The sequence below is a fragment of the Acanthopagrus latus genome, chromosome 15 (assembly GCF_904848185.1).
Source record: "Acanthopagrus latus isolate v.2019 chromosome 15, fAcaLat1.1, whole genome shotgun sequence".
Lineage (NCBI taxonomy): Eukaryota > Metazoa > Chordata > Actinopteri > Spariformes > Sparidae > Acanthopagrus > Acanthopagrus latus.
Genome location: NC_051053.1, coordinates 17,105,500 through 17,129,889, shown reverse-complemented (window position 1 = coordinate 17,129,889; position 24,390 = coordinate 17,105,500). Strand labels below are relative to the sequence as shown.

Here is a 24,390-nt window from a genome sequence, read left to right as displayed (position 1 = left end):
CAGTTTCCGACACTTTGTAACTGAGCAACATCATATTCCTATTCCTGTGCATGGTTTAGGCAACTAAAGCAATTGATTAAGGATAAGGGAGTTAATGTGGTTTTAGTTAAATATTAATGAACATGCTGTGTCTTGTCAATGCCATCATTTTATGAATTCAATGAGACCTTGATCTTTGTCATGCAGTTTGGCTGGGTTTGGTTACTTGGTTGGGCATACGAAAATAGGAACATACCTACGTTATCTTACATTAGTAAGTTAAGATAAATCACTGTTCACTTTCACACTGGACTGTTGGAAGGTCTGTGCTTGATTGACTGAACTAACCATCCTCAACTTTCACCCTGTACGGACTCACCTGACATCCTCTTTTGCTTTTGTAATAATTACTTTGACCACTAGAGGTTGCTGTATGGGTTTTATTGCATTGCATTTTCTTCGAATCACATCTTTTTGTAAAAAATACTTTCATATTAAAATAGTCTTTGAAATAGGGTTGTTTCATTAGATCCATCCATTAAATGCAAGTGACCTATCCCTATACAATGAACAGACTCTAGATCCACGCTCTGTTGGTCTGAAGTCTATGTTGAGATGACCTCCTCATATCACCAGGAGCTCCCCCAGATGCATATTATTAACTGTATCTACAGGGTGAGAATAATGTGCCAGTGGTGTCTGCCCCTTTTCTATGGAATGATGTGCACCATGCTCCAACGTCGGTCCTTAGTACATAGCCCCAGGTTTTAACTGTGACATTTGATGTCACACGATCAAATGTTATACAGAAAAATCACAATATCAGATGAAATAATTACATTTGTAAAGCTAGATTTTGGGGCAGGGTCACTTTTTAAGAAGGGGCCTAGACAGTAAAGGTGTAGAAGCAAACAAGACATATCACAGAACCAGGGCTACATTTCAGACAGATTGAAATCTGAACATAAACAAAACATAACAAAAAATTCCCTGAAAACTGGAAATCTACAACCCGTGTTATAAAATCAAACCATTGTTCCTATTGTTGTTGGTATGCATGCATGCTTATGGTTGTGGAAATGCTTGTGTCCTGTAGTTCAGGGTTCAATATTCTTTGCTTAAAATTATTCAGAAAACGAATGTTTTTTTCTTTTTGAAGCTGGAATAATAGTTGTATGACTCTGACGCCCAATAGTTTATTATGTTTCCTTAAAGTCATTAAGAAACCCACTGCCTCCATTCTGTTGATAATGCATCACCATACCGTATATAACTGTACATTGTGTAGCAGTCTACACTACATCTACCCCCTCATTTTAACTGTCAGGGTAGATGAAACTGTTTACCACAATTTGTCATTGGAGAGTCCTCTCAATAGGTTGGTTCAAGGAACCTGACCTCTGAATAATAACAGTGTTGTTTGTTTATAAAGACCCTGCCTTACACTGGGGCTTTATGGGTGACAACACTACTTTAGTGAGGATTTCTTTCAGGGGGGTTTAAGAACTCCCTGCACTGATCAGTACACAGTAAAATGTGAAAAAGGTTTTGGACATTTTTCTGGAGGCAAAGTATTTACGTTAAAACATGTTTCGACCTTTTACGAGGCCATGCAACAGGTATCAGGCAGCTTAATTATGAATTCGTGGAACAACCCTTCAGCTCTGACAGTAGGGCACCCAACTCTTTACCTGCATCCACACACTCAACACAACCCTTTGTGGTATTAGAAGATAGATAACTTGTTAAGTTGATTGAAAGAAAATTGATAGGCAAAAATTCTGATAAGTGTTTCACAATGAGTCATTTTTCATGCAAAAATTTCAGACATTTGCTCGTTCCAGCTTCTTGAATGTCAGGATTTGCCCCTTTAACTTTGTCATTTATCACAGTAAGTGATGATGACTGAATGAATGAGTCTTCAAGTTTTTGATTGCTGGTTGGACAAATGAAGAAAACTGAAGATGTTACTTTGGGTTCTGGGAACTTCTGGTGTGCATTTCGCACATTTTCTTTGGCATAGACTAAATGACTAATCGATTTCACTTGAAACTAAAAGTTATGGAGAATGAAACTATTCATTAGTTGCAGCTAACACCATTAGCCAACAACCTCTTGATCCAAAAACATCTCAAGCTATCAGCCCATCATCTATCTAGCTGCTCAATCCACCAAACAACTCAACCCAATCCAAGCAAGCTTCCTCAGCTGCCTCATCCCAGTAGCCCAGGCACTACAACATACACTTCTGTCTATAGAAGCTCTGCTTTTTCCTATTGTCACCCTGGTCACCTCACCTCACCTTCCTTCTGACCTCAGTCACTCACTTTAACTGGCTGCAGTGTTGGCTGTGTTTCTTTTACTGCTTAATTTAGGCTCTGCCCTCTTACACTTACTTGAGTTAAAAATGACGTGCCAAACAGAATCCTGACAGCCTGTCTGCAATGGGTGGTCTCATTTCAGACCATGCTCCTCTGTCTCTGCTGTCAACCTTATATTGAAGCCTTACTGCATCCTCCCATGGTACTGTCAGCTCCACAAAATACAAATCACTTTGCGCTTGCCACAACACAAGATCTTCATAAATGGTATCTATTAACCTGAGGGGCTAACTAGCTGTTTTACTAAATCTTGTTTTCCAGTAACTCCCTCCCTTTAACTGCCCTATATCATGCCTTCCTGTTTCCTTTTGGCATCCAATGAGTTTACTTAGAAGCGCTTACTCTCAGTTTTACACCCTGGCAGGATGTGCTAAATTCAAGCTGTACCTGAACATAAAAGATAGGTTGGGTCCTCCACCATGTATTTGCTACAATTTTGGGTAGATGGAAGCACATCATAAATTGCTTGTAGCATGAGTCTAATCCTGCCCGCCTGCCCCACACTGCAGTGATTATGGAGCTTTCCTGACCTGGGAAGACCTTCTGGACTCCCCAGGAGTCTGGAGGAAACAAGGGTGCCTGCACTATTTCTTTTCTCTTTTTTTGGGTGGTGGGGGGGCATATTCTAAGAATAAAATCTTTATTAGAAGCTCAGAGCAATAATAATGCGCGATTGAAGAATAGCAACAATTTGTACATGTGAAAAAAAGAAATTCAAGTCTTTATTCACTGAATTGTATTTTTTAGGATTATAATATAAAGTTTGAGAGTTAAAGGTTTTTGATGTAATTAATGTTATGTTCCTGTGAGTACAAGAAGACAAACATGTTTCTGTGTCCACAGTCAGCCCCTATAGTGTACATGAACTGTGTTTAGTAACGTCCATATAACCCCTTGGGAGCCTCTCTATTGCTCAACTAAAGAGACACACACACACACACACACACACACACACACACACACACACACACACACACACACACACACACACACACACACAGAAGCCCGGCATGACCACTTAATCCTTCTCAGTCCCCACTCTCCGCACTACATGGCTGTGCACTCACTGTTTGCCCTCACTCCCTCTCTGTTGCCCCACTACTTTCCCCTAACCTAATCTCCCTCTTTCTCTCCCTCTTTTTTTTTTTTTTTTAACTTTTCCCTCCTCCATTTTCACTGACCTGTCATCTCACTATCTGATCTCATCTGCTACTTCTTATAAGGTCATCTCTCCGCTCTCCACCGTTGTATTTTCCCTGGGATCGAGGGCAGCAAGAGGCCCCCTTTCTCTTTGATTCATCTCTCCATCGGGAGGTGAAGGGTCCAGGTGTGTGAGGTGACACACTGGATTAGGGGATCGCATTCAGTCTTGATGCGGGGTCATCCGCAGGGGTCCTCGGTGGCCGCTTTGTGGCTTGTCGCCCACTGATCTGTCATGGCCAGCCAAAACACATTTCTGGACCCTTTTGATCCACCCCAACACTCTCCACAGGCAGCGCACTCTTGAACACCACACATGCGTGTTTGTGCACGTTCAAGCAACTTACTTAATAGGGTCAGCTGGAGTTCTACAAGACAATCCCAGGACACTGTCAGATGGTGTGACTAATATAGTAAACTCATAAGACAGAGTAATAACATTTTGAGACTTGTACTAAAAAGGACTACATCAAGCACATCTTATCGGTGCAAAGGTACAGGCACTGCATAAACACACCCTTAATGTTGGCCTAAAGGGTGACACATTTCTTATCATCCTGCCCATTGCAATTCAGGGTAACAAGTGTACTTGAATAATATAGCTAGTAGACATATAGTAGACTATAGTAGTCTTGCTACACAGTTATGATGAGACCCCAGTGGGCCTGATTAGAGTGAAAATGATTTTGACTCAGCCCGACTCCAGTGGTTGTATCAGTCAGATCTCGAATGCTAGGAACTGAGAAGACCCATGAAGAAGTGTAATCCGAATTAGGCTTTCTTTAATGTTTATAGAGATTTGTTTTCTCTCTGTTTATCCCTGTCATAGTTCAGATGCACTTCTGTTTCTACAAATGTATTACTCCACTGTGACTCCAAGAGGCACATCAACGTGCAACACGAACAACAGAAATCCCCTACATCTTATATGTTATGAATATTATAACTATACCTGCGATGGACAATCAAGGCCCCTCAGTTTCACAAGTGAAAAAAAAAAAAAACCCCAAGTAAATTTAAACATCTTCAATCTCTTAAAAGTTCATTTGTTGTGCTTATAGCTGTCTCACTTTGGCTACACTATCCCCTCTTGATTCCTTGTGGTACTGCTCCCTTTCATCCGCAACCATAAACCGTAAACCATTGGCAACACTGCCCAACAAACAAAATAAATGGAGAGTAAGGACAAAGGCCTACATCCATATCCGTTCGTAAGGTTAAGCATAAATAAGCCTTAATGAAGTATTCTTAAAAACTGGCCAATAGTATGTGGATATTCCTTTTAATTAGTGGGCTCACCTACCTCTCAAATCCATGGCTCACAGGTGCATCAAATGAAGCACAGTGCCATAGAATACAGCAGCTGTCAATGTGGTCCTGTCATAAGCTCATCATCTTGATTATAAGTTAGCCAAATGTCTGCCCTGCTAGATTTGCCTCTCTCTGCTGGGATGTTATTGTGAAGTGGAAACATGGGGGGGGGCGAAGGCTCAGCCATGAAGCAGTGGCTCACACCAGCTCACATAAAAAGGACCATTGAGTGTTGTTATGTTGTTATTATATTTGTGAACATGTTTATTCCCTGTTGCAGCACTCACATATAAGCATCAAACAGCCTTGGAATTGTTGGTTAGAAATACAATGCCGAGCCCTGGTTGAAAAATTATTTTTTTTATAGCTTCCTAGTAACTGTGCTGCTAAAACGACACTTGATTCTGAAGATAGTGATTGACGTCACAGAGATCCAAGTTTGTGATCTAATGCGAGCCTCCTTTGTGGTACGTGCCACTGATGTCACAAGGCCTATACAGCTGCATTTGTATTGAAAGTGTCTCGATGATCTAAGATAAAGAGTGGACGTCCTTCAGTTTTTCATCTGTTGCCAGAGAAGGCATTTTCCACTAGAAGAAGCTTGTTTTTATATTCTTAAAGTTCCCACATAGCATACATCGATGTTTGAGTGCTTATCACATTGTTGAAAAAGTAGTTTCTCATGTCCTTCAAATGCTGGATGGATAGCTGCACTTCCTGACCAAGTAACTTAGCGGCAGCCACCTAGTGAACACCTCCAGACCAGGGCTGAAGTGTAAATTGTGCACTGGACACGACAGCAGTGCAGTGGAGAAGCAAAAACAAACTGAGACTGATCCCTTTATATTAACCCATTTGACACTTCGATAGAAAGATGTAGTACTGTTCGTAGTATCTGCATTTTTGGATCGATCCGCCCGCCCCTACAGCTCATTGAGATGCAGTAAACCTCATATATCATCACCAAAGAGACACAGTCGGCCCTCTGGGTTTTTTCTTTTCTTTTTTTTCGAGCCGTGGCTTCTTTGATCCACCTTCGCTCCTTCTCCTCAAGCCCTCCATGCTCTGTTGTGTCATCTATACTTCTCTGCGCTGAATCCAATCGAAAAAAGGAAAGTACAGTACGCACCGAGTGCACTTGAGAGCCTCTCGCGCCTTTCCCCTCGGCCCCTCCAATCCACATCCCCTCCTCCTACCTGCCATCCTCTGCTGCTTGGGAGCCCGTGTCCAGGCGAGTAGAGGGAGAGAAAGAGAGAGAGAGAGCTGTTTAAAAAAATATCAGATGTTATATTTAGATCATCAAAAGTGTACTTACACATGCAGAAAGTGTGAGCGAGTTGCTCTTATACACTATATACACTCATGTGTTCATGTGTGCCAAATATGATATATTTAGCGTGTGAGTTTTCCAAAGCTGACCATCTTTTTTGTGGCCCTCTGATAAAGATGAACTGTGTGTGCCTGCATGTGTGTGTATCCGTGCCAATGTGCATGACTGAATGTGACATATAATTCTATTTGTGTGGATTGGCATCTTATCCTCACAATAACACACACAACCTCACGTATGTGTGTGTACACGGTGCGAGTATTTTAAGCTTTGGCCCATGTGTGTTCATGTGCACTTGTGTGATTGTGTGTGTGTTTGTGTGTGTGTTTGTGTGAATGGCTTAAAAGGGCCCTGGCATACTTAAAGGTTCATTACAGGTCTCAGGCTAATCCACAGCGATAGCTAAAGTGCTCTGTGTCGACCACAAGAGATTCTGTATGAGTGTGTGTGTGAGTGTTTCTGTTTTTTGGTGGTGGTGGGGGGGCAGTACAGACAAGACAGCCTACGATGTGGCCACCAAACACATTATTCAGCATAAATTTTGTATTGGGCCAGGACTCTCCCGGTCCTCACATGTACAAAGAATGGAGCGATGGAGGCGGAGATGAAGGGAGGAAGAGTTCACAGGAGGACAGCATGAGTGAGGAGGAGATGGACGAAATGTGGAGGAGCGAGGAAGGGATTAGAGATGAATGGCGAAGTGGACAGCGGCGGAAAAAGAAAGAAAGGAAGGAAGGGAGAGAAAAAAAGAAAATGAGTGAGGATGAAGTGGAAAACAGAGGGCTCTAGGATTAGAGATGGGATAAAAAGGGACATGAAGGTGGAGGAGGAGTCAGAGACAGAGGGTCAGCATGGAGAGCGTCTCCTGCATTTATTATGCAGATTCTCCTGCTTGTTTCTCTTCCTTCTCTTCCCCCTCAGCTCCTATTTATTTTGATGTACTGCGTGTCTTAAGTGCCTATGGTAAACACAGCCACGCTATCTGAGTGAGTGAGTGTGTGTGAGTGGTGTGTGTGCAAGTGTGTATCTGCCCCGATGCTGTGCGTACATATTGTATGTTTGCTTGTGACTGGAGTATTTACTATTTGTGCTTGCATATAGAATGTTTCATGTGTAGATTGTCATCGTCTCTTCCCAATAAATCTAGAATATTTTGGCATCTTTGGAGACTTTAGCTATTTCAGAAGTCCCTAAATCCTTTGGCTGAAAAGGAAAAAAGTGCAACTGACTTCGCACAATTTCTAAATTCTTACACACCATACAGCCTATCAAACACAGCATTCCATCAGGAAGCGTCACAAACTTGTGATCCACAATTTACTGTGGATTTTAGACATTGCATATCAAACTCTGTCAGTCAGAGAAACTTTTCAGTAATAGTAGAATATATAAAACCTGAAGTGAAGTGTTTCAATCAGACAATATCCTGATTCTGTCTTTGAATACTGACTCCGAGGTTTTCTGTAGGTAAATCTTTGATCATGTTGAGAATGTTATTGTGAGAAGTATCATTGTTATTGTTACTAATATCTCAATATAAATATATATTATATTGAAGCAACTGACACTGTACTGTAAATATGTAAATTATTTATTTGAAAAATCATGCTGTGTCAGTTATAAGTTAATTTACCACAAGTGACAGAATAAATGAATATATATGACAACCAACAGTACGTTTTATATTGATGTTTGAATGATAAAGTTTAGGTTTAAGTGGGCTCAAATATAATGTAAAGTCTACTATTGCCTTTCCATAATGTTGGGGGAATCTTTACAAGTCTTTATGTGGTAACTTCAACTTTTCAATTTTATGTTGTAATATGTCTGTGCTTGAGTCGGGTTGGGTTTAGGCACAAAAACCATCTGGTTAGGGTAAGAAGATCCTGTTTCTTGCTTAAAATATGTGGTCTAGTCGCCACAAACATGGCTGAGGTCAGGTTAAACACACAGCATCTAGGGGTTTCACTTTCTGGGCAGTTGTATAATTAAGAATTGAAATGTCATTGTGAAATGTATTGATGATATTAATAACAATAATGGGGAATTATTATACAGAATGTATTTTTTGGTATTTATTCAACCTGCTCTTCTAATATTCACTGTGTGATCGCAGGAGGAGATGAAGGCCCAGCACTGCTGTTTGAAAATGTAGACCGGACAAGCCCAGAAGAGGAAGAACCCAAAAACAACAGACACAGTAAGTGAAAAAGTTAAGAATACAGGTGGAGAATGGTGCATTATGGACTTCCAGCTGTTGAATTTGATGAATATGTTGAGGAAGCTGACACTTGCCATGCGTGTGTTTCAGAATTTGTTACTGATGAAATTGTACAGGAAACACAATTGCCAGGGAAACTAAGTAAGCACCCGACAGTTTATGATGTCTTGAGATACATTTCTGAAATCGCTGACACTGATTCATTGTCTGGACAACCGAAGTGTGTGTGATGATGATTTGTTTGCATACCTCCTGAAGATTGTTACGCAGCTGATGAAATTATGATGCCATTCAAAGAAAAATCCCACACCTAAACAACTTCACAAATCAGTGCTGTTTAATTTTTCCCAAACCCCACTTAAATAATCACCAGCTACAGGCACAAGATACGAGTGCACATACGAGTGTTGGCGAGTTGAAAACCATCCTTGCATTTGGTCAGTCAGTTACTGCTCTGAACCCATCAGCAGGTGAATGACCAACCAAAGGCCAACACACCCTCAGTGACTTTGGTTGGCTGCTGTTTACATTTTATTGAACCATTTTAACAGTTTTTATTTCTACCGTCGCCAAGGAGGTAATAATGGATTGGATTTGTATGGCACTTTACTAGATACTCAAAGCGCTCTTACAGGTTTCGAGGTTCCATTCATTCATTCACACAGTCATACCGGTGGTGGTAAACTACAATAGTAGCCACAGCTGCCCTGGGGCAGACTGATGGAAGTGTGGCTGCCATTCAGCACCAACGGCCTCTCCGACCACCACCTCAAACATACAGCAGTCACTCACATTTACACGAGGCAAGGTGGGTGAAGTGTAGTGAAGTGGCCGGGCGGGGATCGAACTGCTGAACGTAGGCCGACCTGCTCTACCACCTGAGCCACGGTCGCCCCAAATGTTTTCACCTGTGTCCATTTATTGGTTGGTTTCTTTGTTGGCTTATCAGCAGGATAACACAAAAACTACTGCACAGATCTCCACAAAACTTGGACAGGATGGGTCTCGAACCAGAAAAGACACCATTAAGTTTGGTGGTGATCTGGATTAAGGAACAGATCCAGGATTTTTTTATTTCTCAGTGAGTAATGCATGGATCTTGATTTAAAAAAAAAACAAAAAAACAACAACAACAAAGGCCTATTTCTTTGGCTTGCATCTATGAGGGAGTACATTTTGATGCAGATTATCTTAAATTATGGTTAAGCAGTGGATGGTGTACAACTTTTTCAGCGAAACAAGGCTATCGAGTTTGAGGATCAGTCTTGACTGAAATAAAGGAGACTGTCGGGCCTTTCGCTCTAGTTGTTATTTTAACTTAACTTCCTCTCTGCACTTTTTCTGTGGCCTCCTTCCTCCTTGGGTTCTATTTGTCACCCCAATGGAATGCTTTTTGCTGTAGCCTCGTTGTTAATATTCACTTAGGTTTGACATCATTGAAATCTATTTTTTTTGGTCACAATTTCCAGTGGAATTGGGTCCACATTTCAGTAATATAAATGTTCTCTGTTGCCTGATATGTCATTCAAGGGAGATGCAATTATGCAAATTCTTGATAATTAGCATCAGGTGGACATTCTTCCCATTTAGAATTCATTTGAATTTGTCAGCGGACGCGGGAACGTGACTGAAAAAATGCACAGGTGAATATGGTTTTTCCTTATGTGCAAACATGCTCACAAATTTACATTTCATGAATCCAAATGTACTTTTGTATGTCTGCATGGTATGTACGCATGTATTGTATTTATGTATGTGTAATGTTAATGCATACACAGCTAGATTATTTGCAGTATGTGCATGTTTGCCTATGTAAAGGTGCATATGAGAACACACAGAGATACTGTGTGTGTGTGTGTGTGTGTGTGTGTGTGTGTGTGTGTGTGTGTGTGTGTGTGTGTGTGTGTGCAGGGACTGGGCTGTGGAGGTTAGTCTGGGCTGCAGCACTGGTGGAGACCTATTTTAATTCTTAACTAGATGTCCATGATTTATTAATCTGTGTTTGAAATAACAATTACCGTGTCAGAAGGGATCAGGCCAAAGCCTTAATTGCAATGGAAAACACACTTAGTATGGAACTTGCCCCAACCAAAGTACACGCATGGCATCCCCAACAGGCATGAGGAAATGTCTCTCATTCTGCTTCCGTGACCGTGCATTATACAGCGCGTACGTAAATCTGAGCATGAATGTCAATGCCACTCCTGCATCAGCCTGTGCAGCTAATATAATATATGTTGCCATGTGTGCATTATTCAGCAACAGTCTCATCCTACGGTGAAGTAGTATCCCTCTCATTTAACATGCTACGTGCCTTGGTTTGTTTCCTCGGTTATATAGAACGTTCTACCCTATGATGTAGCTGTTATGCTCAGATGAAACCATGCAAACTGGGCCTCGCCATTTTTCTACAAATTGCTTGATGTAAACAGGTGATCAAAAAAGAATGAATAGGGTTTAATTGTACTTTGCAACTGATGGCACCTATGATGTCATTCTGTAACATGTCATACTAAGGTCCTTGAAACAAGCGTCAGTTATTGGGTTACAATAGACATCTTAAGAAAACTAAATTAAAAAAAACCCTGGTAATAAGTGCATTTTAAAGAATTTAATCTCGATAAGGTTTTGTTCTTGCTTTAGATCCAGTGTCTGCAGACAGCACAGCTGACCGACTGTTGACAAGTGAATAGTTAACTGTCGATAAATGCATGATAAAAGTATGTATTAATCTTAGTGAAGCAACACAAATCTGAGCAAAGGTTTGATAACAATACTTGTTAGCTAAACTCGATAAATGTGTTTTAAAATGTTTTTATTAAGAATTAATTACTCTACACGTACAGTATGGATTGACAAGCAGCAGCAACTATCTTAGGCATCAATCAAGGTCATTTTGTAAAGGCCTTCATCCATCCATGTCCATGTATTTCTCTGTTTCGGAATTTCGTACAAGTTTTACCCCCAACGTGATGCAGTGAAAAACAACCTTCTATGGTCTGTAAAAATTTTATTCTCGCTAACATTGATGTGATTTATCGATGTTAACATGCAACACATGTCTCCTCCCTCTTCCGCTCGGTGCAAGACCACTAGAATGAATAAACGTCTCATTTGCGGCCATTTAGTTAGGATTCATCTTTATGAGGATTACCCGCTATCACTTATCGGCCCCTTTAACAACTATTTCCTCGTACAGCCTCGGTGCATGGTTGCTAATGGCATCTGTAATGAGGCTGACCCGTAGGCCCTGTCTAATTTAAAGAGCCTGTTAAGTGACTCAATGATTTTAAAGGTAATCTTTAAAAGCTGCGTAAAGCTCTGAGAAAGTTAGTGGGTTCGCCACGTGAGAGCAGGGAGTGGAGCGGCGGAGCTTTTAAAAAGAGTTGGGGAAGAGACTCCGCAGTGACTTTTCAATGACTTGCTTATGATGTATCATAGGTTTGTATTATCCATACTCTGTCAAAGAGGGCGCAGAGAGGAATGTTTCCACTTTCAAAGTGTGTGTACGGTATGTCTCTGCTTGCTTTTCTGTCACTCGCTCACATACACACACACATGCACACACACAGATACACTCAAATATCCCCTTTTCCTTTTCTCATAACTCTCTTTTCTGTCTCTCTGTCTGTATTTCTGAAGGAATTCTCCAACCATCTAATTCCCCTCCTGGTTCTTTTATATTGAGGCTGGGCCCCGCTCATATTCCATGTCAAAGGCTTTCTCTTTTATTGAACATCAAATCCTCTGTGTCTCGCCTGGCGCTCTCTTCTCCCTGCTCGGCACCATGCATATTCAGGAGCCGGCGGCCGCACTATAAGGCCGGCTAGCCCCTCCGAAATCCGCGATTGTGGGCATTAGCGTTGCAATAACACTACATGAATAGCCGGCATGCTCTATATTTAGGTGTTAAGTCGACCGTGCTGTAGCCAAGATTGAGGCTGCTGGATGGAAGTGCGTGGGGAGAAGCAGACTTTTCTCCTTTCTGGTGATATTCTCTCTGTTTCTCCTTCTTTTTTTTATATTCTCTATCTGTTTCAGAGGCCTTTCCTCTTGGCTCTGGAGGCGGCGCATGGTGTCCAAAAGTTCCAGCAAAGCTCTGAATGTTTTGCTGTAAGGAGCCGCCCTACTGTGACACTTTGCATACTGATTTGGGCTTTGCCGCTGACTTGAAGGGAGAAAAAAGAGGAAAGACCTGACTGCTGTGAATTGCGCCCTAATGTGCTTGACTCACTCTGTCAAAAATAAAAAGCCACAGCGGTGATAATATAGGCATAAAAAGGAGTCAGTTTCCTCATCTTCATGCTTCTGGGACTTGTTTATTCGCTTTTTTAAATTTACGCTTTCTGTGTTAGTCAGAAACCCCATGAACCTTTGCTTTTTTTTGTTTTTTTTTTAACGTTATTATTATAAATCATATTCTTACTTTGTATTATTATAATTATATCACCAAAAACATGATGCAGTATACCACAGAAAAACAGAGTCTACTTTTATTTTGACAGTGATCTACACAATTTGTGTTCCTTCTTTATATGACATGTAAACACACTAATCCTCAGTGATGGAATGTAACCAAGTACATTTACTCATACTAGAATAGAAAAATAGAATTTTGCGGTACCTTGATGAATCTTTTCCATATTCTGCTACTTATACTTCAACTCCACTGTTAGTAGTTACCTATTTGCTGCATCAGAGAAAAAAGTTACGTGACTTTAAATAATTTCATTAAAAATGTGTTTGATTGACCTATAGTGTATAGTATTTACATACATGTAGTGCTTATATTGTATAATTTACTTTTAATACTACTTTTAGTACAAAACACATTTTTTCTGTAAAAGTACTTTTGATACATAAGTCCATTTAATATCAGATACTTTTACTCATATACACATGGCTGGAATCAGCTAACTCATAACTCCTTCCAATGATAATTGTCTCTCCAGTGATTCTTGTGAATAAACATTCATAAATGCCCTTACAAATTACAAAAAGGAGACTTCCTATGACATCACATTAATTATTTTCTTACCTGACACTTTTTTCTCCAAAAGTGACTTGCAATAAGAACATGTAGACGTGTGGAAAACTACAGTAATCAAGGAAGAACATCAATCCATCAAATGTGCTAAACTGTCCCCCATAAAAAAATGAATGATTTGCTCAATGTTGTGGTGTAATATTGTGCAACATACGTATATTCCCTCAGGTATCTGTCCTTTACCATTATTTACCACCAATTAACCATCCTTTTGCTTATTGTTTGAGGATACCTTGTCACAAAACTATACTGCTGTAATTGATTCCGCCTGCTTCCTGAACTTCCTTCACGTCCCATCTCAATTGATGTAAAATCCAGACGGGGGTAGAGGAAAATAAAAGGAAAGGGTGAAAGACAGAGGATATATCATAGCCAACTCGACCTACCTGAGAATGAGGGGGAAACCAGTGATCAGCAGAGGAAAGACAGGAAATGATTGGCAGAAAGAAATAGGGGAGTGAGTCGGGTATGTTTCAAATGAGTGGAGAAAACAAAAGCAGGAGAGGGAAGTGAAAGGAGAGACTGGAAAACAAGAAAATAACAGTCTTTTTGATCAAAACCATTGAGAAGATATAAAAGTACTGGGGTAGAGGGGGGAGGGCAGTAAGGAAGAAAGACACAATGACAGCAGGATGTGAGAAGGACAGACAAGCTCAATGTTTTTAAGGAAGGAAGGATGGGAGGATGGGGAAAAAGGATAGAATAGGAATGGGTAGAGGGGGGTAAAGCACGGACGGAACAAAAGAGCAAAGAAAAACAAAAGAAAGGAAAGAAACTGTGAAAGTAGAAACAATGACCATGCTGAGGAAATGCAGGAAAGTTGCAAGAAAGAATGGCTGAGTGCTTGGACGGATGCACACATGACTAGTGGAGAGAGGCTGGAAAAAAGAAGGGTAGCAACAGTAGCTGAAATGAGGAGGAGAGGAGGAAGAAATCTGGGTCGGATGGACAACGGGACAAACGTAAAGACATTTAAAAAAAAAAAAAAAGAGAGCCGAGGGTAGTGTGAAGAGGATGCGTGCTCATTTTAGTTCCTTTTTCTGTTCAGACTACATTGCTGCTAAATCTCCATCTCTGCAAGTGTGTGTGTGTGTGTGTGTGTGTGTGTGTGTGTGTGTGTGTGTGTGTGTGTGTGTGTCGTGATGTTGTGATGGCATCCAGCAACCTGGCATGCCTTTTTAATTCTACTGAGTAAATAATGCATCCATCACAGTCCATAATTTATGTAAGTGGACATGCAATCAGTTCAGATTAACGTGCACGTTGCCCCCGTGTGTGTGTGTGTGTGTGAGAGAGAGAGCGAGAGAGAGTGAGTGTGTGTGTGTGGTAAAGGGATAGCTAAAACATGACAGGTCACTGACTTTCTCCCGGTGTACCTCTTTCCCACTTTGTCTCTCTTGGCTCCCCTCTCTCTTTCTCCTGCAGCTCCCGATTTAAAGGAACGCGCTGCAGTATTTTCACAAAAAAAGAGCCAGTTCCGTTTCATTTTTAAAAGACTGTTTACTGATTCATGAGCATGTTCAAATTTTGTTTTCAGTTAGGTCCAGTTATGAGAGTTGAAAAAAATAAAATAAAATTGACGATTACTGAAGACTTTCTGGCCCTCGCAGTAGCCTCCAATGTATTTCCTTGATAATAACTACTTTAAGTTTACTCTGCTGTTACTAGTCAGCAGAACAGTGAGTTGTCGGAGTGGCCTTGCCCTTATTCTCAGCAGGAAATAGAAAATGTTTTTAAGCAGGTGTTGGTTTTTCCTTGTCAACAGTTCTGTTTGTGATTTTGGTGGGGTGGAATTCGAGGAACAGCTGAAGGACGCAGTATCTGCGTTAGACTTTGTCCTTTCTCCAAATGAGTCTTAAGGCCCCAGATACAACAAGCCGGTATCAATGAACCAACAATGACGAAAGCTGATGGCCTAGGCGGCTCGTGTTGTCAGCGCCTTGTGTCGCCGGCGCCTCGGACAAAAACCTGCATAACATAGCCAAAAGACTACAGCTGACAGTTAGCGAGCTTGTGCGTGCCATGCCTGCGTGAGAGGAGGTAACTCTCCATACCACCAGAGAGCAGGAGACTTGATTCGACACTGACAAAGGGAAACCGGAAGACTCCAGTTTCAGATGTACTGTGGTTATTCAATCATTGTAGGGGTGCATATGGTCTTGATAAAATGGAAGTAAAATGCGAAGAAGCTTCCCTTCTGTCCACTATAAAGTAGTGAGCAGTGGTCAAAATGACAACTAAGAAGGTTCAAAGTGTCGCCATTTTGCAGCCTGTTCTGCAGACAGGTTGATCTGATTCTGATTCAGTTGAGTTAGTCTCAGAACTCATGCTTCAACACATCCTCCCACCTAAAAGGTTTGATGTATCGATTGCCAACACTGCTCGCTGCGTGGTCAGCTTTAGGTAGACATCATGGTTTGGGTTCAAATAACTGCAATCATGTCATTCACTGGTGAGTTTTGGTTTCATATCAACAGCTGTCCCCTGGGTGAAAGTCCTGTGCTTGTTTGACCCAATCATCTGTCCCAAACATCCTCTCTATATGGACTTTTCGCTCTTTACACTACTTTAACTGACTTCTCCCTTTTTTTCGTGCCATAAAGATTACAACTTTGAAAGAGAGTTCACCATCTAACAGCAAGTCTTAATATGGGTCTTCCGAGAGGGTGGAAAAGAACTCTGGAGCCCTGTCGCTGCCTTCAGCCGCATTTTTATTGATACAGGAATGAACCTGTATGGCATGCTGTACCTGTATTTACTGTTGCCACTGGTTTTGGTTATAATCAAAATTGAAACAGTAAAACTAACTGAGGTATTTGGCTGTGGTTTATCAGTTAGCAGTGACAGTCTCATCCCTAGTTGTGATGTAGCTGTGAAGCCATATCTGCTGAGAGATACACCAAAAGCCTCACAGTTTTCACTGATTAAACATTAAAACCTAAATTTTACATTTATTTAATCCATTTTATAAGCAACTATTCACATCAAACAGTTGTTCATATTGAAAAAACTCTGCTTATTCTGAAAAAGAGAGTCTCATATTCCATATTTAGAGCTAATGAGGGACTTCCCAACTTATATTTGGCAGTGTGAAAGTCACATCTTTAATACATTTTTCAAAAATAAAAGAAAAAGAGACTGACCTGATCATTCAACAGTTATTCCAAATATGACTGATGTGCTCTTCAGCTAAATGCCTTAAACGTCAAACAAGAAAAATCTTATGGTCAGCCAGTTGAGGCTGTCCCTGTAAGTCAGTCTACCAGGAGTCTAGCCAACCTCACTATCACACTTCAAAATTGCTGAACCGGTTCCAAACCAGCACCATCCACTCTACGGGCTCCGTGTCCAGTCTTACTCCCAACACCAGCTCCAACTGCTCCTCCTCCACCGTCATTCCAGGGCCATTCCACAGATAGCTCTCCGCCGGGCATTTGATTTAATCCAGACCAAATGCTAATAGGGCTGTTTGGTTGCTGGCCATCTGCCCGGGCTGCCGGTCAACTATGGCAAGCTGTGCCGAGCTGTGCGATGCCGGGCCTCTCTGCCAAAGTCTGAGCTGCCCAGAGACCACTTCACAACCAGAGGACACTTCACGGCCAATCGTCCACACTTACTGGGAACAGACTCCATGGCGGGTAATATGATCAAATTGATCTTTTCATGATTTGGGGGCAGCTTGTCGCTCTCTCACTCCCACACCATTAAAAATCCATATCAGAGGATGTCTTCTAGAAAATTATAGTAGTGCTTGTACATGGCTGTTGCCAATGCAGTTAGCTCTGAACATGTATTTATCCAATGAAAGTCAACTGATGGGAGCTCCCCACTACTGTACAACTGTCGGTGTCCACTTTGGCCACTGATGGCATCAAAAGGGTCCAGGGCCACACTCGAGGGCACCTCAGCACTAATTGGTCATAGGGCAGAAAACCTTCCTCACTCTCCTTCTCCAGATGAGTGCGAACTGGTACATTGTCATGTTTTTACAGGTATTTGCCATAGTTGTGTGAGGACACTTTTCCTTTCCAATGGTGGATATTCATGCACTTTATGGATATCCTTATACTTTGCTTTTACTTTTACTTCATGGCTAAAATCTGGCTATTATGCTGGCTTGTTAACAACAGGTTTAATCATCTTATTTCCATTATGCAATGGAGAATTAAAACGTATTTGTAATATCTTCAGCATTAAAATGGCAAAGAAAAAATATATTATATATTTGTCATATATGTTATTGAGTTGTGTACATCATCCCAGATTTTTCCAAAAATGTTCAAACCCCATAATTAATCAATAATAGATTCATCTCACTCGAGTTAACAGTGTGTCTCATTTGGTCACTTGTGGCTATGACTTCCAGGAGGGAGTCAGCAAGGGAGGAAGGAAATGACTAAAAGTCACATAAATAAAACATTTAAACATTTAAGCCCGAAACACTTAGATTTTCTTCAGCAATGGTGGTTGTTTAACAATGAAGACATTAACACGCTACTTGCATCTTGACCCCAGAAAATGACTCAATCAAGACTTCTCATTATGAGTGCAGAACGCCTAAGTTTGCACATTTTTACTATTTCTTTAATCCTAACCCTATGGATGAAACAGTTTTTTGGACATATTTTTGGAATCGATGCATCGACCTCAAACCTCTGCATCTCAGGCCTTGTCCACACGGACCAAAAAAGATCTTTTTTTTTTCTCCTCCGTCTTCCTCGGCATTGTTTCAGGAATATTATCAAAACGCTATAGATCATATTTCAGGCCTCTAGGTGTCGGCTAGGGGTGGGGCGATGGCATCATCGTTTGGTAAAGTATGCGGATTCGCCATCCACACAAGAACGTTTTCAGATTTTTCCACCCTGACACCTGTTTTCAAAAAAGTGCGTTTTCAGGCGCTACGTTTTCAGGATCCCTGTGGACGGTTGGCCAAAACGATACAATACATGTGCGTTTTTGCAAGAAAACACAAAAGAGTGTGGACTGCCTCTCAGTCTCAACTGTATTTCTCATGGCACCAGAGACGGGAGGTCAACTTTTACGGTGGACCACCTACTTGACATACTTTAAAGCCTACAAATGTTGATTTTATTTATCTCACCTCCAGCTGCAACAAGCACATTGAATCGTGTTATTTATAGCTGATTAATATATTAGACTGTGTCCTTTTTTTAAACTGTCAACGTTTGGGACGACTCACTTAAGCAACAGTTCACCCAAAAATGAAAACTCAACCATCTGCTCACGCATGGAAAGTGGCCCAAAGTTCTGTGGTCCAGAACTGGAGCTTCACAACAAAACAGCGTTGCAGCAGTTTACCTAACAGGAAGATGGGGACTCCAAGTCTCTGAATGTTTGTGGCTTCCAAATTGATTTGAAAAGATGTTGAGCAGTTGAGTCAATAAAGACTGACTTTGAGTTTTTGAGTGAATTTAAATTTGTATTACAATCACCCCTGTGCACCTTCTACCTTCATGAAACCCCACACATGAAGGCAGAGGAGCACTCCTTGATTGTACATACTTTTTCCAGCCTTCCAAATCTCACTCTGACCTTGTGGTATTGGCTGCAGCTATGGTGCAAACAGCCACTCAGCAACGCCAAGTTCAGGAAAAAAGAAAGGAAAAAAAATGTGTGTTTTGCACTGAAAATAGATCTCCAACTGGTCTTGTTTCATTCAATATGCAGAACACTGAGTCCGTCCTCAGAGAGATGGAGAACTGTGCATCTTTTGTGCTTGTTGTGTTGGGTGGGTGGGGGGGTGTGGATGCAATTCACCAGATTTCTGCGCTCACATAGCCCTGTCTTTTGTGTATTTTGTTTTCCTTTTCTTTTTTCCTTTTTCCTTTTTTTTTTTTTTCCTGCGCTCTGTCTCTCAACCTTGTCCTCATTATCCATTCTCCTCCAGCATAATGGCGCAGGGGTTGTTAAACTTCTTCATCCCGGGAACCAAATTTAGAAAATCCAGTCTTACTTCAGGACCTGGTCTAATGACTACTAGTTCTTGCCGTACAAACTAGTGTTCGTGGCATGCTGGGACTCAGAAAACAGGCTCCTTAGCCAGTTCAGGTCCCGACCCATGGCACAGTCAAGGAAAAACTTGCTCAAAGACACATGATGGTGATTCAAGTGTGGGCATGTTGCTGTATTTGTATGTTATTTGTATGTGTTCCTGCATAGGCTCTGTCTGCATACATGTGTGGGAGTGGGGCACTGACACTGAACATATGGGGGCATCTCCCTGCGCAAAACTACTGCATTAATTGCTCTGAAGAGAAATCTATGCGAGGACATCATTAACAAAGACCAGGCTCGCAATTATAATTGATATGTAACGGCGCCCTCGCAGGCTCCGGTGGCCATATTGCTGGAGGCTTTCCTGTGTGAAGACGCTGCTCAGACGCCCACTCCAGCTCCGGCGGCCTCTGACCCTGGGAGGGCGGTGGGTCACAAACACAGGTGTGCTTCGGGGATTGAAGCCCCGACGCGTTGCGCATCTGGGCTGGGTCGACCGGATGCGTTCTTCTCCCTTATCAATTGTCTTGTTTTAACTGCGTTACCTATTCTGCTAATTACGAGACATGCGGTTCAACCTTTGAACGTTAGCACCGCCACTCTCTGACTGCTGTATGAATATTTATAGGGAAACCATCCAACACATTATTATTGAGTTCTTTCATACAGCTGAGGTAAAGAAGTTTCTTTGTTTGACGATGATGATCAAACGTGGCTCTTTGCATACCAGCGAAGATTAAGGCGGCAGAGTTACAGACAGCCCCAGAATAAACAAGCAGGGAGAGAGGATAAAGAATATCACCTTGTATGAGTGTGTGCAAGAGTGTGTGTGTGTGTGTGTGTGTGTGTGTGAGTGTGTTTGTGTGCTCACAAGTGTGTGTTATAGTAGCGATTTCAAGGGGGCTATGACACAAGCCTACCTTTAATACCTCTGTGGAACTCATTACCCGAGACACCTTGGGGAAATTCATTTTCATATATCTACACAATCTCAATTATGCCACTTAATTGATAGATTTATTTGCTTAATTGGTGGCTTTATTCCTTGCCGGGGAAAGAGAGGAGCTTTTTGCGTAGGAAAATGCCCGCACTTCAAAGGGGCTGTTTTCTATCATTCTTTCCTTCGCCTCATTATTTTCCACATGTCACGGGTGTCACAACACATGTGATGCAGTTTTTTAATGAAGAATGACTGACATGTTCTCACCGCGTTTCCCTTCTTCTTCAGTAAGAAAAAAGGTGAGCTGATATTTGTTAGCTCCATGACTGAATTATCATATCCAAGCATAACAAACAATTACCGTGATGGGTTTTGTAACGCAGATATTAAAATGATTTCCATGATTTCGTGGCCTGCTACTGATGGAAAAGTGATATTCTCGGGAGAGATCAGAATGCGGCTTACTTACAGGTCACAGTGCTGAGTAAATGGGAAAGAATTCAAACTGCTGTACGTGCCGTCACATTGAATGGGACATTTATTTAGCATTTTTGATTAATAGGTGGACAAACAGCTCTGCGCCTCGCATCTCTCTCCATTGCTGGGTTAGAAGCAGCTTAGCACAATTAAGCGCCGCGAGCGTTGCCCATTAAGTGTTGCAGAGTAACCCCTGGACATGTTTCCTTTTCTGTCAGTGCCAGAGCCTTCTCAACAATGCACAGCAGCCAAGGCCTACTCCACAGCCTTTTATCCTCAGCGTGTTTCACCCACTCCTATTGATTCTTTATTGACCTAAGGAGTCCTCCAGTGCCACCGCTCTTCATCCTCCCTCCTATCCACCACCAGCCTTGGTGTCCCCCCCCTTCCCTGTTCTCCTCCAAGTGCAAGGTGAAAAGGAAGACCGAGTTTGACATTGATTTCTTCGCCGACTTTTCTCTCCCTCTCCCTCTATTCCTGTTCTTGTGTCGACCCTGCCTCCTTCTCTCGTGCGGCCGGCCTCTCTAAAAAGGCTGCAGCGCGTCGGACGCCTCGCTGCAGCGGGTAAAGGTGCCGAGGCAGTTAGTGAATAACAGCTCCTGCATATGAAAAGAGATGTAATGCTACCTTTGATCTGCAACTAGAAGCATAATAGTGCAGGTTCAAAAGTACAAGAAAAGGCTTGAGTGCCAAAAAGAAAAAAAAAAAGAATAACAAAAACAGATTTTTCAACTGGAAGGAACATTTCAGAGGGAGCAAGTGCATACCAGTTAGAGTTTTGCCATATGGTCACTAATACTGCTGGATAAAAACAAGTATTCATGCGTGTGTCATGCAACTTAAAGTCTGATCCGAATTACAGGAAACCTGTGCAGATTCTGACATTATAACAATCACAATAAAAATGATATTCAACAATTACTCACATCGTCAAGCCAATTATAGCTCAGCCTATTTCCTCTATGGGAATTTGGGAAATATAATTATACAAACAAGGACACACACACACACACACACTTACACACACACACACACAAAATAATAAGTCGACCCCCTGGAAGGCTGCCCCCCACCCCCATCCCGCCCCTTTGTACAACACATGAGAAACCAAATCTCTCAAATGGAGAAATAAACAAAACAAACAAAAATACACGAGATGAAAGAAGAGGAGAGACAATAAAGGAAAAGTGTCCCTGGTGGATTGTCCTATCCCTCCTCTTTGCTGTATTTTTTTTCTCTCCTCTTGTTATTTTATTTGTTTGTTGCCTGGCCATTCATTACATTTTCCCTTTCTTATTGTTGTTATTGTTTGTGTCTTCCAGATCTTAGTAATTCTTAAATGGTTTCGACTCTTGCTTTGATCTCATTTAGAAAGTGAAAGAAGCCAAAGCTTTGGAAGTTATTTTGATTAGACTTTTATTAACTTCTGTCTGTGTTCTTAATACCATCTCTGAAGAATTCATTGGAAATCCTGTGATATTGGGGAGGAGAGGGGCAAACTAATATAGCCATAATTTCCAGGAGTGTGTGCGTCTGTGGATGTTTGCAAGTGTGCGGGGCACAAACCCCACCCATGCATTGTTTACCAAGGGCTCTGACGCTTAACTTTTAACCCACACGTTTTATATGCCGCTGACTGGGGCACAGTGACTTTTCGCTGATTTTAAAAAAGTGCATATCTAACAAAGGTTTAATGAAGGTGTAAAACCAATTGATAAAACACATCGTTTAAAGCCTTTCTATGGACGTCTTTCAATGCGTTACTCTAATCCAAAAGGTGAGCTGAAGTCTGTTTAACATGTGCATGACTGAATTATTATATTAAAAGCATGACAAACAATTAGCAAGATGAGCTGTGACCTTGTGCACCACTGTGTTTACATCCTAGCACACACACACACGCACACACACACACACACACACACACACACACACACACACACACACACACACACACACACACACTCTCTTTGCTGCTACAACCACAATAAATGTATTTGCAGCTGCTTGAAGTCTCAATTTGTGCAGTTTCTGCATTTGCGTGGGTGTACATAGTATAATAGTTATAATTATATAAATGCATAACGTCATTTATGAATCTGGTATTGTACTTATGCTGCTGAATTTTCCTGTGTGGGATGCAAGAGGTGTTAAAGCTTTTTTTTGGCCTCTACCAACGCCGTCACCCAAGGTCAGCTGAGTTTGGCTCCGGCCCCTCCATGACCCTGAAAAGGATAAGCGGTTTCAGATAATGGATGGATGGATTTTCAACTTTAAATTGAATTGATGATAATACTGTTAAAATTTGTCTTTCATCAATCCACACTGAACACATTCATCAAATGCATTTTGTCAAATATTTTTAGTCTGTTGAGTCCTAAAAGTTTTCCACAAAACATCCAGCCTGTGTTCCATATCAAACGGTTTCAAGAATTATTATTTTTTCCAAATAAAATGACACTTTACTTTTGCATTAAGGGGTTCGGTGACTTGCCAAGGGCACTCCAGTAGTGCCCAGGAGATGAACTTGCACCTCTTCAGCTACCAGTCCACACTCCGCACTGACTGGTCTGACTGACTCTTGAACCGTCCGTCTTTAAGTCTCAAAGGCAACTCACTATGGACTACACAACTGCTGGCCTATAAAGTGTTATTTTTATTCGGACACTGTCTTCTGTGAAGTGACTTGACACTCATTTCTACAAAATTCTAGACATGGTTTGAAATACTGTTCAGATACTGGCAATATTCATATGCTTATATGTAGTAATTGTACTTATCTGATTCAATCATTAACAAAACTTACTTTGATGAAGATTTTTTTGCCTCCCTATGGGAAGAATGTGCGACTGTAGTTTCAAAGAGTGAGATTTTACACTTCACAACAGAGAACATTTAAATCACTTCATATATATCTATAACATAACACTTCATCACAACTGTGGGAAGAAAGTGACACAAAAATCTGCAGTAAGCCTCAGAAATCATAGAATTTTCACACAAATAATTTCTGCTGTTTTCTAAATTTAGAAATAATATCCCGTCGTATTAAAACTGCTTTTGTCCGTTTTTATGTGTAGCGAGCAACAGCAAGAGAGCAGCACAAATATCCCCCTCTTTAAGATGCGCTGAGCCTTTTTGCTCCTCAGCGGATATTTACGAGGGTCTCAATGGCCGGGGCTGCTTATTAAAGCACCTTATTTGAACTAGATAATGTGATTACGATAAGATCAATTAACACTCGGCAATAACGGTAACTGCAGCCCCATTGTCGTTTTGATGACATTTGCGTTTGGTCTGGTAATGTATGTCCTATGGTGATAATTAAGACGGCAGCTTCAGAGGCAGGCGCGCTGAATGGGAGGGAAGGCATTACACCCGGACCTTTCGCCGATTAGCATCTCTGCTCCGTCTCGCCCGCCACCAGCTTCAAGTGGGGCTTTTGAAGAAGCCCAAATTGATTCTGCATCCCACCGCTGCCGCCGT

At 41.5% G+C, this 24,390-nt stretch overlaps 1 long non-coding RNA gene across 4 annotated transcripts in view; it reads left to right on the top strand.

The window, feature by feature from the left end:
- LOC119033852 overlaps positions 1 to 24,390 on the top strand; it is a 115,649-nt gene that overhangs the window by 13,364 nt on the left and 77,895 nt on the right. For 3 of the 4 annotated variants that reach the window (XR_005079392.1, XR_005079391.1, XR_005079394.1), the window contains exon 2: positions 8,318 to 8,401. This is a non-coding gene — a long non-coding RNA (uncharacterized LOC119033852). Of the gene's footprint in view, positions 1 to 8,317; positions 8,402 to 12,463; positions 12,882 to 24,390 lie in introns of those variants that run through there. The other variant, XR_005079393.1, reaches the window with a different exon arrangement.